Source organism: Tinamus guttatus, unplaced genomic scaffold (assembly GCF_059628265.1).
Source record: "Tinamus guttatus ecotype Peru unplaced genomic scaffold, ASM5962826v1 Tinamus_guttatus_pri_ptg000547l, whole genome shotgun sequence".
Lineage (NCBI taxonomy): Eukaryota > Metazoa > Chordata > Aves > Tinamiformes > Tinamidae > Tinamus > Tinamus guttatus.
The window spans coordinates 673,234-688,529 of record NW_028289081.1 but is presented as its reverse complement, the minus strand read 5'-3'; the positions used below and the strand labels follow the sequence as shown (position 1 = coordinate 688,529).

Genomic DNA, 15,296 nt, shown 5'->3' with positions numbered 1-15,296 from the left:
CTGCCCTCCTTTACCCCCTATTGCTGTGAAGAGATCTCTGTTTTATTAGGTTAATATTACTTGTTGCTGCCTCTCTGAGGAGCTGCTGCTTAGAACGTGGTTTGATCTTTCCTTGCTGACGGCAGGAAATCCCCTTGGTGCCAAGTGATGCTGGCTAAAGCCAAATGTCTCCCCTCGCCCTCAGTAAATATTAAGTTGGATTTTGCAAAGGCTCCTGGAGAGTAATGCACCCAGTCCCTGCTGATTTTATAAAAGAAAAAAATCCTATTCCCAACTTCACCTTGTCTTTTTCTCTCGACTTTCTGTATCATGAGGTGACTGGGTCTCCCTCTCTCCTTTTCTTCTTTTTGAGCTGTGTAGTCTGGTCCAGAGGAAATGTGCTTTTTGCAGTGCTTGCAATTTGATTTTTGCATTGAGGGATTTGCTATGTTCAGAACTGCTGCATGGCATGCACGGGCTGAAGAGCAGCAGGCAGAAAGAGAGACTGAAAATTTGGCTTCTAACTATACTTAGTAAATGGCGTTGATGATAATTGCAGAGCTTTTCTCCTGAGGAGATCAGGTACAGTGTGTGATTTGCTTCAGACAGAGATGTAGGGCAGAGGAGCTGAACGATAAAAACTAAGCTGATCTAGTAGATCTGAATACTTAAATTATATTGTTTAGTAATAAGAATTTTGTGGAAAAAGCCTCTAAAAAATATAAGAATATCACCATTCTTAATTAACTACCAGCATTAATTGATACTATTATCATTGACAAAAGTTTTACTTGCATTTCACTGTTTAAGGTGCCTAACTAATATTTATGGCAAATGTCCTTTTAATAGGACATGCAAAATGGTATTGCACACATAATTATGCTCTGGTTGCATATATATACAGGACGAGAAACATATCCAAACTTGGAAGAAGATAGAGGATAAATTTTGTCTCATACACTTTTATTTGTATATTATGTGTAACTGGTATTTATAGGCTCTGCATTTGATGCACTTTGCAGAACTGAGTGGGATGAGCGGGGTATAGGGTGGGTGCTCTCCCTGCTCCACGCAGGATCTTTGCAGGGGGCAAGGGGAGCTGTGTGGTATGCGGTGGGATGTAGCATGTGTGCGAAGGGTGTTCCTCAGGTTTTAAAAAATTGCTTCTACTTACGGAATCCGTAGCGTCGTAATTTAGTAAATTCACAGAACTTCATGCATCTGCTGATGGTGGTGCGCTTGCTTGTTCCCTCAGTCTGCTTAACCCGCCTCAGCTTGCGTTGTGCATGGCGGGGGGTGAAACAAATAAATCAATGAAAATAAATAAATACGCACTAATAATAATATACAAAAATAATATATACTATATATAATATATATATACGTATATTTGGATTAACAACCCAACTTGTAGACTTGTAATTGGGAGCGTCTTATCAGCAGCACTTCAAAACTTGACGCTGTGCATGGAATGCGCCAGTGGCAGAAATTTAGCGCTCGGTAAATGCTGCTGCAGTCGAATTCCACACACATGAATTATGACAAGCGAGGCTGACTGTTCTGTGGTTTGTTGTGTCTGGTTTGGTTCCTACTTTTAAAGTTACAGTTGCATTTGGTCATTTGAAGCTTATTTTCATAGTCTGGCCAAACCAGCAGGATCCCCGTGCACTGCAGGGGAACATAAAACATCAGCCTTTAAGCTGAAGTGCTCAATAGATAAGAATTTTAAGACTCTTGCATCAGGCACCATGTCTTATGGGCTTATTTAGTATACTCCATTTGATTTAATTTAGATATTGAATAAGGAGAAACACTTTAGTAGCCAGAAAAAGTACTGCATGTTGCACGGCCCCTTCTTTCCCCCTTTCCTTAAAGACACGATGGCTGGAAGGCCTGACTAAGCTCTGTGATTGCATTTACCTAATTGTAGGAAGTGATGGGCTGTTTTTCAAACTGCTTAAAAACAATGTTAGGCTTTGTCTCTACTGCTAGTGCTTTGAAAAGCAAACAAAAAATGATTTAGCTTTTGTTTTATTTCTGTTCTTTCCCCTGCTAAGCATAAAGAATAACTTCCCAACTTTTGCAGACACCAGGAAATGGACCAAATTAGTTGATTATTTGGTAGGATTGCTTGTGGAGAGCACCCAAGATATCTGGCTTTGCCAGTCATCTCCCCCCAAGCTCTCCCTCCTTATTTTCCCCACTGCATTGCAAATAAAAACGATAACCAAGCTGCTAGAGCTGCTAGCTTGCATGTGGGTAGGTGGGCACTGACCTTGCTAACAGACCTGCGTGCCGCTCGCCTGCGTTGGCAGGCTGGGAAACCGCTGGCAAGCAGGAGGTGCTGCTTGCAAAAGGAGAAGCAATAGAAAGGCTACCGCAAAAGGGCTTGCTGGGAGGACGAGTGGGGAGCTCACAGGATAAGCGAAATATTTCTCGGTCGTGTTTGTAAGTTTTAAAGTTAGATCCTCGTTGCTTGCAAAGATGCCTTGCTGTTGCATTCGCTGCTATTGCACTGAGCAGCTCTGCATGCCTTTTGCTCAGTGCTGCTCAAGCAGCACTGCAAAATGTGCATTTGAATTGCAACGGATTTGCATGCTTAGATAACCTTTCATTTGGGAATATTAATTATCGCTTGAGCCCTGCACTACCCTGGGTTAATGTTAACTGTTGGGCATTCTCTCTCCCCTAGTGAGAGCAAAGCAGATCTTCTGAATGGGTGAAAATCATCTCAGAAGTATGCTTAAAAAAGAAAAAAAAAGCAAAGCAAAGCTGGCCTCCCAAAAGCTGTGGTAGAACCCGGCATTAGCAAATGCTTCAGTTTGACTGAAAGCCATATGGCAATGTGGGGAATATTATCTATCCGTTGCTCCAAAAGTTGGTCTCTGAATCAGCCTATTGACTTCAACAGCACTTAATCATGTGTTCTACTTCTTCTTTGAAAAGGCTTGCATTCCTGAATCATGTCCTCTGATTTTAACCACTAGACAGCACTTTGTTCCTTGGTAACAGGCAAGCCCAGTCCTATTTATGTGACTAACTTTGCAAGTTTAGACTGCACAGTGAGCAAAGGCGCCTAATGATCATTCCTCCTTCTGTCAAAATCCAACCGTTCGCCGCTGTCCTTGAGTTTTAGGCTGAAGCTGGGTGTCTTCATGTGACAGTGCTGGTGGGACATTGCAAGACACCATATGGCTTGATATGCCTGTCTATAGGATGTCGTAGGTGTTGCGGGTGGTGTAAATGCCCCTAGGTGAAGCCAGTGGTTCCGAAATGCTGTGCTGGATTCTGCTCTGGGAAATCCTGCATGTCAGTGGGGATTGGATCCATACACTCAAAGAAGAGCCAGTTGTGCGTGTCCAAATTTCAGTTGTATCCGGACAACGTGAGGGACCTCCTGGATGCTCACGTTGGGTCCCGCTGACTCAGTGGTGACTTAGACCCCTGTGATAGGAGCAATGGGTCAAAGAGTTTGGGGCTCCACTGTCCAAAACCCCATTACAACGTGTTGGCCCTGCCTATTTACATTTTCCTTACCCAATATAAAGCAAAGCATAACCCTTGCCGAGAGTTCGTATGAATTGGCGTTCTCCCCCCGTTCCTTATGTTTTTCTTTGCAGCAGGCAGTATAAAAATGGGCATGATTGGGTACTCGTTTTCTCAGTGCCTGAGGCACTGTTTATCTCATGCCACTGCCACTTTTTTGGGATGTGCTGGCTTGTATCCATTACATCCGTGAGTCTCACCCCCCTCCCTCCTTCTTTTTTCCCTTGAGACATAAAATTTGTTAACCGTGAATGGCAATAACTACTTATGTGCGCAAAAACATGAAGGAGGACTGCTAAGGCACTGGATAGCCGGATAACACCCTGCCCAGCCTTATCCCACACTTAAGGTCGTGGGTTATGGAGAGGGGGGCTGTGCTGCCTCCAGAGCCATGTGGGTTGGCAGTCGGCACTTCCCACCGTGCTGCTGCCTTCCGAAATTGTAGAGACTTTTTTTTTCTTTCCTTTTTTACCTTAGGTTTATTATTTTTTCTTTTTTTCTTTTTTTTTTTTCTTTTTCTGGAAGAAAATGTTCCCAGGATTTTTTGCTGAAGTTCTATCACTTGTTAGAAAGGAAAAACTCAGGGTAACTCCTGTGCCACTACCTGATTTGGCACGCAGAAGGGAAAAAATACTGTCCCACCCTGTTCCTGCAGAGAGGATACGTATGCTGCACTTCACCGCCTCAGCATCATGACGTTTCAGCAGGATATTTTTTTCTCTCTCACCTTTCTGTGTTTATAGAGCTAAAGCACTCTTTGCTTCTCAACTTTAAACATTTGGAATTCAGTTTCAATTATTATTACCAAAAAAATACATCAAATCAGAAATCTGCATGAAGCATCAGTATCTTCACATTTGCTCACAAACTTTTGGGTTTAATTTTCTATCTGGTAGAAATGCTGAAAGTTCAGAGCCATCACACGTTCAGTAGCTGCTGTTTTCCACTTTATCTTAGAGTCTTGAGCATTTTTTTGATTATTTTTGTTCCTGTCAGGTAGTTTTCTAATTGGGGATAATACCAAAACGATTAATCAAATTAAGCATGAGAGCAAACTGGCTGAGTATAACTGCTGCCTTAGTGCAGCAAGGTTGTCTTGCTCTGGCTGAAGTTGCCTAATGGGCTTCTTAGGCTTTCCCCCCACCCCGCTCCTTTTTTTTTTTTTTTTTTTTTTGTCTCTTTATTTAATAAGGCACTGTGTAGATCCCATTGACTCCAATTGTTGATTGGGATGCCTGACAGCCGGGAAATTAAGCTCCTTCTTTGTGACTGGGTTGAAGGCCAGATTTTCAAGGATTTTCAAATGCTTAGCACCCATAATTGGTGTTAGATCTTTTTTTTGGAAAAAGTTCAATTCTCATTTGGACGTCTAAATAAGGGTGAGAGATTATGATACTTGTAGCGACTGGTGGTACTGGGATATGATTAAGTTTTTTTTTTAAAGAAGCCGACACCTAATGCAATAGTTATTTTAGTGTGAAAACAAGAGCTTTGGTCTACTAAAATTCCTACTTTGCTTGCAGATGCTGAACATTGCCGAGAATTTTAATTGTGGAGCAGAAACTTTTCTCCCTTGCTTCTGCCTCATTTTAATGCATTTTTTTTCAGTAGTGTTTGGTAGGGGGGAAAAAGGGAGGGGGAAAAGAAGTTGAGTAAATTGGGCAATTGCTGGAAAAAGGGGGGACATGCAAAACCAAGTGTTCTACTTGCGTAATCTGTTTAGCACGAGGTAGCCACGGAGCCTTGTGGGACGCGGGAATAAAAGGAACATCTGTGCAGGCCACATGGCAGCTTTGTAGGAGCCCCTGTCCCCGGGAACCGTGTCCTATTTGCAAAGAGGAGCGCGAACAGCGAGCAATGGCTGAGGTAGATGCCCCACTGAACCACGCTTCATGGTCTTCCTGAAGGTGCTTTGAGCATGTGTTTTCTACTGGCAATTTATTAAGAAAGATATGTATTTATTTAAATATTTATTGTGAAGGCAATACATGTATGATGAAGGGTTTTAGGACGTGGCTGAGCATCTCAGGCTGTGTTAGAGGTGATGCAGGTGGAGATGAGGATAAGGCAGTAGTTCCTTGGGGAATATTTGTTTTGGTTTGGTTTTCCTTGAAGGTATCCATTGTGGTAACCCCATCGGAGCTGCTGAGAAAGGAGGGCTTTTTAGGCAGGCTTTTTAGGCTAATCTGTCTCTATCTTGTTGCTGGTGATGGTGTTTGGTAAACAGCCTCATCCCAGGTACTGGCCCTGGGGATCCTGCAGCTGCTCCATCCCTGTCCCCCTGGAAACCTGCAAAGTTGGGCATGGCCACAGGGGGAAGATAAACAAGAAAGGAGGGAATTTGGTTTCCCCTTGCAACCTCTCCGAATGCACCACTGCTTGTACAAACAGCTCTGCTTTGGGGCTTTGCCTTCTCCAGGCAGCCGGTATTGTTTTTAAGAGATTCATGTATGGGCAACTGTGCCGTGTACATGAAGGCGGCACATATTTTTTTAATATGCAAATAGGAAAGGATGGTGGTTTCATCTTTATTTCAATGTACCCAGGGTGGCAATAATGCTGTTTAAATCCCTGTGAAAACAGATTGTATATGGCAAAATTAATGTCTCAACTCTCCCAGTATTTTCACTAAAATATTTGAATTTTTTGCATTTATTATGCTGCCTGTTTCAAATAGCGAAAGGTATCAGTCATGCATTCAAAGCTTAATTGGTGGAGCACAGATTTAGTCTGATTTGAAACAGTTACTTAAAAACAGTTTTGTATATATGTATACATGGGCACAACTTTTCATGCAGTTGTCTGTTTTGGAGCGGTCTTTTAGGCACCAATGTGCAAGTTAAATCTGTTTCCTTTTGTTCAAATCGACTTTAAGAAGTTATTGGTTAAAGTATTATATTGTAGTTTCATTGTGGTTAATATCCTAATGTGAAAACTGATTAAAGTTTTACCCTGCTCAGATTTCGAAATTTGCCATGTCAAGCATAGCCCCAAGGTGCATCAGTCTGTATGTATGTAGATGTGTCCATATGTTGGTTAATGCTATTTTAATGGAAATATGGCCAGCAAAAACAAGCCAACAACCTGCCCACCAGCAGCAAAATGGCAGCAGTCTGCTGGTCATCATCCTGGTCTCATGGCCAGGTGGCCAATGGGGGCCTTGACTTTGGGCTTTTACCATGAGCCTGTAGTGGCCCACCAGGCATTTGCTGCTGCTGTTGAGATTTCAGCAGTGAAACCGTCAAACTCGTCATTCAGTACCGAGATGATTAATTTTTGTTGGAGGCAGATTAATAGGTTTCCTATTCTGATTAACACAGTGATAATAAAAACTTTGTGATTGCTGGAATTAATGAAGCTCAGGTTCGTGTTTCGAGGTTTGATTGACTGCACTTCAGCGGTGCTAGAGCTGCAGCCTCTCTGCACCCGTTGTTTAGCCTTCAGGGAACCTACATGGCAGTAGGGCAGGAAGAAACAACTGCCCTGGGGATCATAGCAAAAACTCTGAGGGGATAAGTTTTAGTTAAAGTGTGTTCAGAGCTTGGTTCTTGTTGTAGCTTTATTCATTTCTTGTGGTTTAACCCGACAGGCTATTTTTAAAAAGCTGGTAGGAGAGGAGTGTCCAACTCAAATGTGTAGGCGCATCATTAGAAGCTTCAATTTGTCAATGCCAGATCGAACTTGACTGTGTGGGTAGATCATTAAAGGCTTCAGTTTATCAGAACCGATTTATTAGCTGTTCCTCTCCCTCCTCCGCCCTTCCCCTCAGCCACATGCTTTGTTTCTCCAGGCTCTCCAGCCTTGGGCTGCCTCTCCTGTCTCCCGGCCACCTGAGGAGCTGTATCCTCCCTGGGCACTCTGGAATTGGCACGCACTGTCACACCTGGCCAAGTGGCCTTTGGTTGCAGTTTCACATCTACTTGTTGGCCCGAACATACTGAGATGGCCTATATTGCTGAAAATGGTTATGAAGTAGAGGAATGGTCTGGAGCGGGGGATAGTGCTTGTGTGAGCTGTAAGCTTTGTATGCTAAAGGCTGTGTGTGTGATTTGAGCAAGGTGTTTTGCCTCAAAAGTCTTGAGTAAGAGCATGAGATCTTTTGAACGGGCATTACCATAAATGAGCCCCATTTCCTCATCTTTAAATTTAGAACTGCGTTCTACTCTATGGAAATTTTGTGAATCTGTGTGTTGTGCCTCTGTGGGGCAGAGGGTCAACCAGAGGAATCTTGCCCCAACATGTATAGAAGCTCAGCTACATACCTGACTGTACATCTGTCATCATGCGCAGTAATAAACCTCCTTCTGCCTCTGTGTGTCTCAAACTATTCAGTGCTTGCGCTCCGCAGGAATAGAATAAAACTGATGCAAGATGCATGTTGCTTTTGGTCCATAGGTATTTCAGGGTCTCTGAGAAAGAGTCATGTTTAGCATAAATGTTGTATAAAACCCCTTTGGATTTGTTTTTATTGTGTAGCAATCTTATAACAGGGTAGTATAATCTCTCTATTTAGATTTCCTAACACTTGTGAACTTCCTTGAGCCATTTTATTCCATTTAGGGGGAGAAGGCCCTGAGGCTGGAGAAGCACCTTTTTCTTTATTCCTTAGGAGATTTTGTGCAGTAGTTGCTGAGACAGAAACTTCCAGATGTTCCTCAGGAATGCTGCAGTGATTTGCCATAATAATTAGCTCTGCCAGTATTCGAGGGTCATGCTTTTGCACAGGTGGATACGTGGTGACCAGGGCAGCCACCAGGCTGGAATAGTGTGAAGGGAGGGACCTGGCAAAGGATGACAATGGACACATCCCAAATGACTGTTGCCTTTATTGTGTTTTTCTACCCCAGTCCCTTGGGACTCTTCCGTCTGGTGGAAAGTTTTCTTTTCTCCTCTTGAGGTCTTTGCTCCCAGTTCCCTGTTGTGTAGCGGCCCAGAAACCAGATGCTCTCTTGGGTGTTGGTGTATCCACTAAGCCCCAGAGTGTCCTTCTCCAGTTCAGGCTATGAAGCTGCTGGCTGGGTCCCATGTGGTTAATGAGTGCAAGTTTGTATATCACAGCTCCAGGAACTCCTCTGCTCATATTTAGGAATACTATTGTATTTACCCAGCACGGATAGTTTGTGGAAAAGAATAAACATATGTCTTTAATATCCTTATTATTCTACATTTTGTTAAGGCTTTATCAGGAGAAAATGAGTAAATATTTCAAAAATTGAAAGATGTTTTATTTTCATAATACAAAGTAGGTTAGAGTGTCTGAGTTTTATGAAATACTCCAATGATTTGTAGTAGAATATGAATTTTCATGGAGATGCATTTTGGTATTTAGAACAAAAATAAACATACCTAGTGGAAGAGCAAATTGCAAATTTGATATAACAGCACCTTTAAAATCATTCTTTATATTGCAATCTTCAGTTTTATTTAAAACAAAATAATCTGCAGTATGATTATGTTTGATATGTAGCAATATTCTTATAAAGCTCACCTCATTTATAAGTACCTTCTTTTTTTCAAAGCAAAATGTTAGGCTTTAATATCATTCTAACTAAGTGAAAAATTTTAAACATTTTTTTGTCTTTCAGTCTCCTGAGAACATTTTTTTCTGAGCGATTCCAACTTCCAGACACATTTGCCATGATAAAAGTTTCAGTCCTTTTCCGCGTTTGCTCTGAGCCATGAGTGGATGTGTGTGATGCCTGCAAGTAAAACCGGTGAGTTGTCAAATCTAAGTTTTTAGTAACTCTCACCCTTTTTTTGGTTTCCTTTTGTGTTTCTCCCTCTTTCCCTCCCCTGTAGTGTCTTTAATGTGCTCTGTGTGTGTGTTTTTTGATGAAGAATAATGGTAACCAGCTTTTAAGCACATAAAAAGCGAAACAAAAAACCAAAGACCTTCATTGTTACCACATATCAGCAATATCAAATATATTAATACAGGGGGAAAACAAACAAACAAAAACTCACTTCCTTCTTTTCTTCTCCTGGTCCCCTCAAATCTTGGATGAAAATGTGAGGATTTTGGTGGTGAAGCTGGAGCTCAGCGATGCCGGCAGTGCTCCCACCTGGCGCTGCAGCCTTGCGCGCAGGCAGGCTCTGCTCATGCTTACGTGGGCAATTCGTGTAATGATGAAATATGAATATGAAGGGGCCTCTCCTCCGCCACGTGCTGGAGGCTGCGCTCTCGAAGGAGCCATTGGTGGCAAATAACGAGCTCTGCTGCTGGCTGCACGTCCATCCCGGTGACAAAATGGTGTCACCGGTACACAGGAGAGCTGTCCCCTCATGTGCTCGTGCCCCTTCAGCGTGGCGGTCGCACTGACAAGGATGCAAGGATGGTGGCGTTGGAAGAACAGTGGGAGAAGCCTTCTCATATCTATTCTTTTATTCCTTCTTTTTTTTCCCTTATTTTTTTTGCAGGAAAATTAGAAGGTCTGTCAGAGGTCTTTAGAAACTAGGGAGTATGGGTAATTAAATTGCATGGGAAATGGGCGAACAAATTATTTTTTTGAAATAAATTCAGGTTTCTGTTACATATTTAATATCCCTCTGTGTATTAGAAAGTGCATTTAAATGCAAAGATTACAAAAACAGAAATTCACACATCAGTGAATTGCATTTTTTTTTTTTTTTTAAGTCCCCCCCCCCCTTTTTTTTTTTTCCAGAGGTAGCATAATTACTATGTCATTTAGCAAAGATTATAATAGCTGTTCGATTTTTACTGACTGGTGTAGTAAACAGTTGAATAAACCCATATGGCAGCTTGAAGTGTGCATGCAAGAGAAGGGATCCTTACCGTTTCCTTTGTGTCTGAATTACCAACCTTGCTTATATGATGATGATCCCCAAAAAGGGAGCAATTCCGGACTCTTCCAGTGATGCAAACGTTTCTCATGACTCTATAGCATATGGATCAATTGACCATAATGATGGTGATCAGCTAATTAATTCCTTCTTTGTTCTCACAAATTATGTTCAGAAAATGTAGGGTTATGTACAAGGGACCTACCTTTATTTAAAGCAGTCAATGCATTTACTTACTACTTTAATAACTCTAGATGATACCTGGTTTCCAAGTCTTACTGTTGAAGTGTCTGCTGATGATCTAGGCCTCGCTGGATGTAGCATGGGCAATGACCTGGCACTCTGATAACCCCTCTGCACTGCCTGTAGTGGGGCTGTTTCTGCTCTCGGTTGGCAGCACATGGAAGACCTAGAGTGTTTTAAAGCCCCCTCTTGATGTAGCAGGTTGAGTTAGGAAGATCTGGGAGATGTGGCTGACCGGCATCTTGCCTAAAGATGAATTAAAGACAAATCTGTCTTCTAGGTGCCTTTAGTGTTGGAAAAGCACAAGGATTGATTGTTAACTCCTTCCAGATGCCGGCTTAAAGAGAGAAAAAATTCATGTTATTCCTCATGGAGCTCACTTAATTTTAGTAATCTTAAAATTTCCATGTCATGTAATCCCTTTAAAATATCTTCTGAATGCATTAGACTCTCTAGGTGCTTTAAAAAATTGCAAAATAATAATAAGAAATGGACAAGCATGGAGCAAGCTGGCTGGAAAGGAGCAGTTGGCCGAACCAGGTGCTTATGGTCGTCTTTACCCTGGTGTATTATCAGCCCTCTGCCATAATTACCAAAAGATGGTAAGTTGCCTGGTGATCTACTCACTGTTCAGGAGCTGTGTTGAGCTAATTTACTTTTTGTTCTCCTTTTCCTTGAGAGTTCAGCGTAAAGGAGTGATCCTTTCTGCAGCTGCCATAAGAGCCACTTCTCAATATTCTCTCTTGTTCCCCACTTGAATGTCCATGATGATGTCAGGAATTCATTCACAGCCGTGCAGGTTTGAGAAGTTTCCAGCTTATTGAGTAACCAAATGTGGTTTCTGCTGATTGTGTTGACTGAATAAGTAGGGCCTTTAGAAGGGGCAAGAGCTTTATTTAAGGCAGAGCATCTAGCTGTATACCATTTTATGCATGGCAAAGGTCATCTAGGGTAAGCAGCCAGAACAGTGAATTGCCTCTTTGCAACAACCAGAAAAATGAGACAGAAAGATATGGTAAAAGGTTTTAACAAATTGCTCCTTGTTACAATTTTTTAAAGTCAAGTAGTTGGTGCTGTGTATGTTTTTAAATTGGAGATAACCATGCTTGTACAGTAAATTGTGTTAAAGAACAGAACAAATCAAAATAATGGGGAAGCACGAGAAATCTGGCCTTGCGGTGAGTTCCAAACACATGGCCCCACGTGCCCAACTAACGCACATGCTGGAAAACTGCCCGTTTTCTCACAGACCCTTTGCATTTGGGCAGCCCTGCTAGCTTTTCTATTAGACCTTTTACTTCGCTTTTGTGGGATGTGAGTCCAAAATTTGGATGCAGAATGTGTTGTCGTGCAGCAGACTTGCATCGTGGAGATACCACTGTGGTCCTCAGAGCATCACCCCGTCTCTTGGCAAACGTCAGTGACTTGTTTTTTCCATAAACTTTTCTGCCCGTGAAACTTTCTGTGTGGTCGGGGGAGGAGAGAAGAAGTAATTTTAACAATTTAATATACTACATAATATGTTTTATAAGCTGGTGTGAATGCTCCTAAGTATTTTGGTCTTTTTTCATAACACAATGAACCTAATATTGGTAAAAATACAGATCTTAGCTGCCACCATAAAGAGAGGCTAGATTTAATAAACAGTTATGAATGTTGGCAGCTGCCTATCAGATTGTATAACATCGGCTAGAGCACATGAAGACAGTGTCAACTTACATTTTATCTCCGAAGTATTTTCAAAGCATTTATTTTGCTTTCTCTTGAGTCCTTAACCTAATTCAAGTTATATAATTGGCTGAATATTTTTCCACATAGCTAATTGGCTAGTTGCCAGCGTGGAAACCATTGTCTGACTTGATGATGATCAGGAATTAACATGACATTTGCGTGGTGGTAATGGAATACATTAGTAATGTAATTCATGACTGTAAGAAAGGGACCATCATCTCCCACCTATGAGCGGCAGGAGGGGCCGGGAGGATGATGAAATGCTCCCAGCAGGCACCTCACAGCAGTGGCTGGCCAATCTCGATGTCAAATTTAGTTTTAAATTCTTCAGACAAAGCTGTAATGCTTACCAATTAATTACTGCAAATGTCAATTAAAAATCTACCAAATAATACCGTAAGATTAAATTTCAATTAAAAAAATTACATTTAACAAGGAAGATACAACATTATTTTAATGAATTCTGCTGAAGGTGACAGTTTATCTGGATCTATTTATACTGTGTAGGTGGATCTAAATTCATTCGATAATGTTAACCATGTTACTCCATATACATATTAGTTTTGAAAATTATTTCCACTTTGGCTATGTCCCGAAGGAGATGAAGCATCAAGGGGCATTTCTCATTGTCAGTAGAAGGGGGTATTTCACGCCTTTTAAGTACAAAAATCTTTCCACACCTAAGATGAAAGCTTTTTTTATAGACTTTTATAGTGGCCGAATTAGTGGTATTTTTCTTTTCTGGGTATTTATGAAATTGTGTATGGAGTTGTGGTAGAATTGGCCCTGACTTTGGTAGGAATATAACAATTTACTCAGACATTTTTCAAGTAATGTGTTTCCTCATACAAAAAAGATCAATTATATCAATTACTTAACAGGGAAAGATTTTGTTGTGTGATGCTATTGACTTGTAGGTACTGAACAGCTTTTGTCTGCAAGTCTCCACTGTGTCTTGGTAGAATGATTAAGCACTTGCTTAAATCTAAACCACTCGTCAATTGAACGGATGTTTAAAATTATTTTTTGAGCTAGGAGTGGCACAGATAACACAAGTAATATGAAGCTTGGAGTTTGGATCTCACGTGGGTGTAGGATGGACTCGTACAAAACGATGGTGCTTCATGGAATCCAGCATGTTGATGCAATGTTGATTTTTGTGGTGGTTTCATGTTATGGGTAGCTATGTTTTTCCTCAAAAGGTCTGTTCCTATCCTTTTGGAGCATGCTGCTGAAGAAAGAAGTGCAAATGCTCCGAGAGCTCAGGCTGATGCATAGGGAAGAGCTGAGATGTAAGGGGCAAATGGATGGTCAGAAACCAACAGGCTGCTCCACGCAAGGGGCTCCTCATTTATTAAAGCTCTTGTGAGCCAAGGGCTCTAAATGTATTCCAAAGAACTACTTTTCCAGCTTCATCTAATTTATTTCCATGAGCTTTTATTATATTTTCACACCATCATGTCTAAAATAGGTAAGAAAGAAGACATAAGTGAGGAAACAGATTTTTTGTGTCAAAGCGGCGCTGACAAAGCTTGCTCTTAAGGAGCAGGAGGCTGCTTTTCCTTGGCGTTGTTGTGTCTGGAGCCATGAATTTCAGCAGGTTTTAACTTCAAATTAAGAAACGCACCCAGAAAAGCCAAAAAACTGCTCGCTGCAGGTTCAAGTAAGCTCAGTGGGCAGACGGTGCTGGCACCCGAGTGCAGTTCGGGCTTTGCTGGCTGGTTGCCGAATGCACCCAACATGGTCCCAGCTCTCACCGTTGCTGTTCAGATGCTTTGGGGTGTTCGTAGCAGAGGATCGTTCCTGCTGCGAGCTATTCTCTGATAATGCTATAGCTAGCGGGAGAGGGGATGCAGCATTTTTCCGCAGGGGGCTGAGGGAAGTGGAAGCTCAGGAAGTGTCAAGGAGCTGAAACATTTTCTCGGCACCTTCCCAGACACGAAGATGGCAGAGAGACAGGCAGAATAAGGCAGGCTCGTTTCTTCAGCAGCAGCCCGAAAGCTTTAAAAAGGTGGCAGGCAGGGGAGAAAGCAGGAGTGCTTGTCAGCCTCCCAACAGCAGATTGTGGGGCAAGAAGGTCTTGGGTTTTGGACCATTACCCGGAAGGGGCAGTTGCTGCTCTTAAGCATCCATCTCTCCCGGGGCTCTCCTCTCCATGCAGGAGTGGCCTGTTTACATTTAAGCTCTGAGGATGAAGTCCTTGATCTGGTCATGGGTTCTGCAGGAACTGGAACACTTTTCACATTGCCTGGGCTGTGGAATCGAGGGCTGATGCATGGAGCTCCAGCCCATCCCAAGTGCTCACAGGGATGACTAGTCTCCCAATCCATTCCCGGAGGTGGAGATTTCTGTCTTCCACAGGGAAATGCTCTTCTCTTCCTAGCATTCAGAGTTCCCTCTTCTGAGAGTTGGCCAGACATTTTGAAGAAAGATTATCTTTGACTTTGAAGGAAGTACTTACTATTTTGTTCAGCCTCAGCATCTATAGGAGAAATCAAAGTACAGAGGCCTCTGGGAGACGTAGTAATATGTTTGGGCAGCAGAGAGAGAAATTGCTATTTTCAGACCTACAAATTCAGAAGGTTTGCTTAGTGTAAATGTCTGTTAGCTATATTATATTGAAGGAAGACTGATCTGGGAGGGAGATATTTTACCGGGCCACCCTCTTATTGTCATTTTATTCCAAGTTTTCACCCAGTGATTGACATCCCCTCTGAAGTAAAATCACCTAGGTTGCAGTTGGGTGCATACTTTTGCATTTGTGGTTGTGGGGCAATCTGTGGTGGTTTAATAGCCATTCTCACTTTGGCATTTGAATGAACCACTAGGTCTGGTGAGAGGAGACAGAAGCTGTGCAAGGTGAAAAGGCAACATGGTTTTCATTAACTCTTAGTCATGACATGGTTTATAATATCTAGACAAAAGCAAACATCTCCAGGGAGGGCTTATGAAATGAGAAACTAGAGAGAGCGCTAGGAGCCAACTGCAGATTGCAT

At 42.1% G+C, this 15,296-nt stretch overlaps 1 protein-coding gene across 5 annotated transcripts in view; it reads left to right on the top strand.

Moving 5' to 3' along the window:
* The window catches only part of FOXP1 (forkhead box P1), a 326,447-nt gene that overhangs the window by 31,313 nt on the left and 279,838 nt on the right, over positions 1–15,296 (top strand). For 4 of the 5 annotated variants that reach the window (XM_088534326.1, XM_010216277.2, XM_088534325.1 and 1 more), the window contains exon 1: positions 9,038–9,239. The gene's annotated coding sequence lies outside the window, so the exon portion shown is untranslated. Of the gene's footprint in view, positions 1–9,037; positions 9,240–15,296 lie in introns of those variants that run through there. The other variant, XM_088534324.1, reaches the window with a different exon arrangement.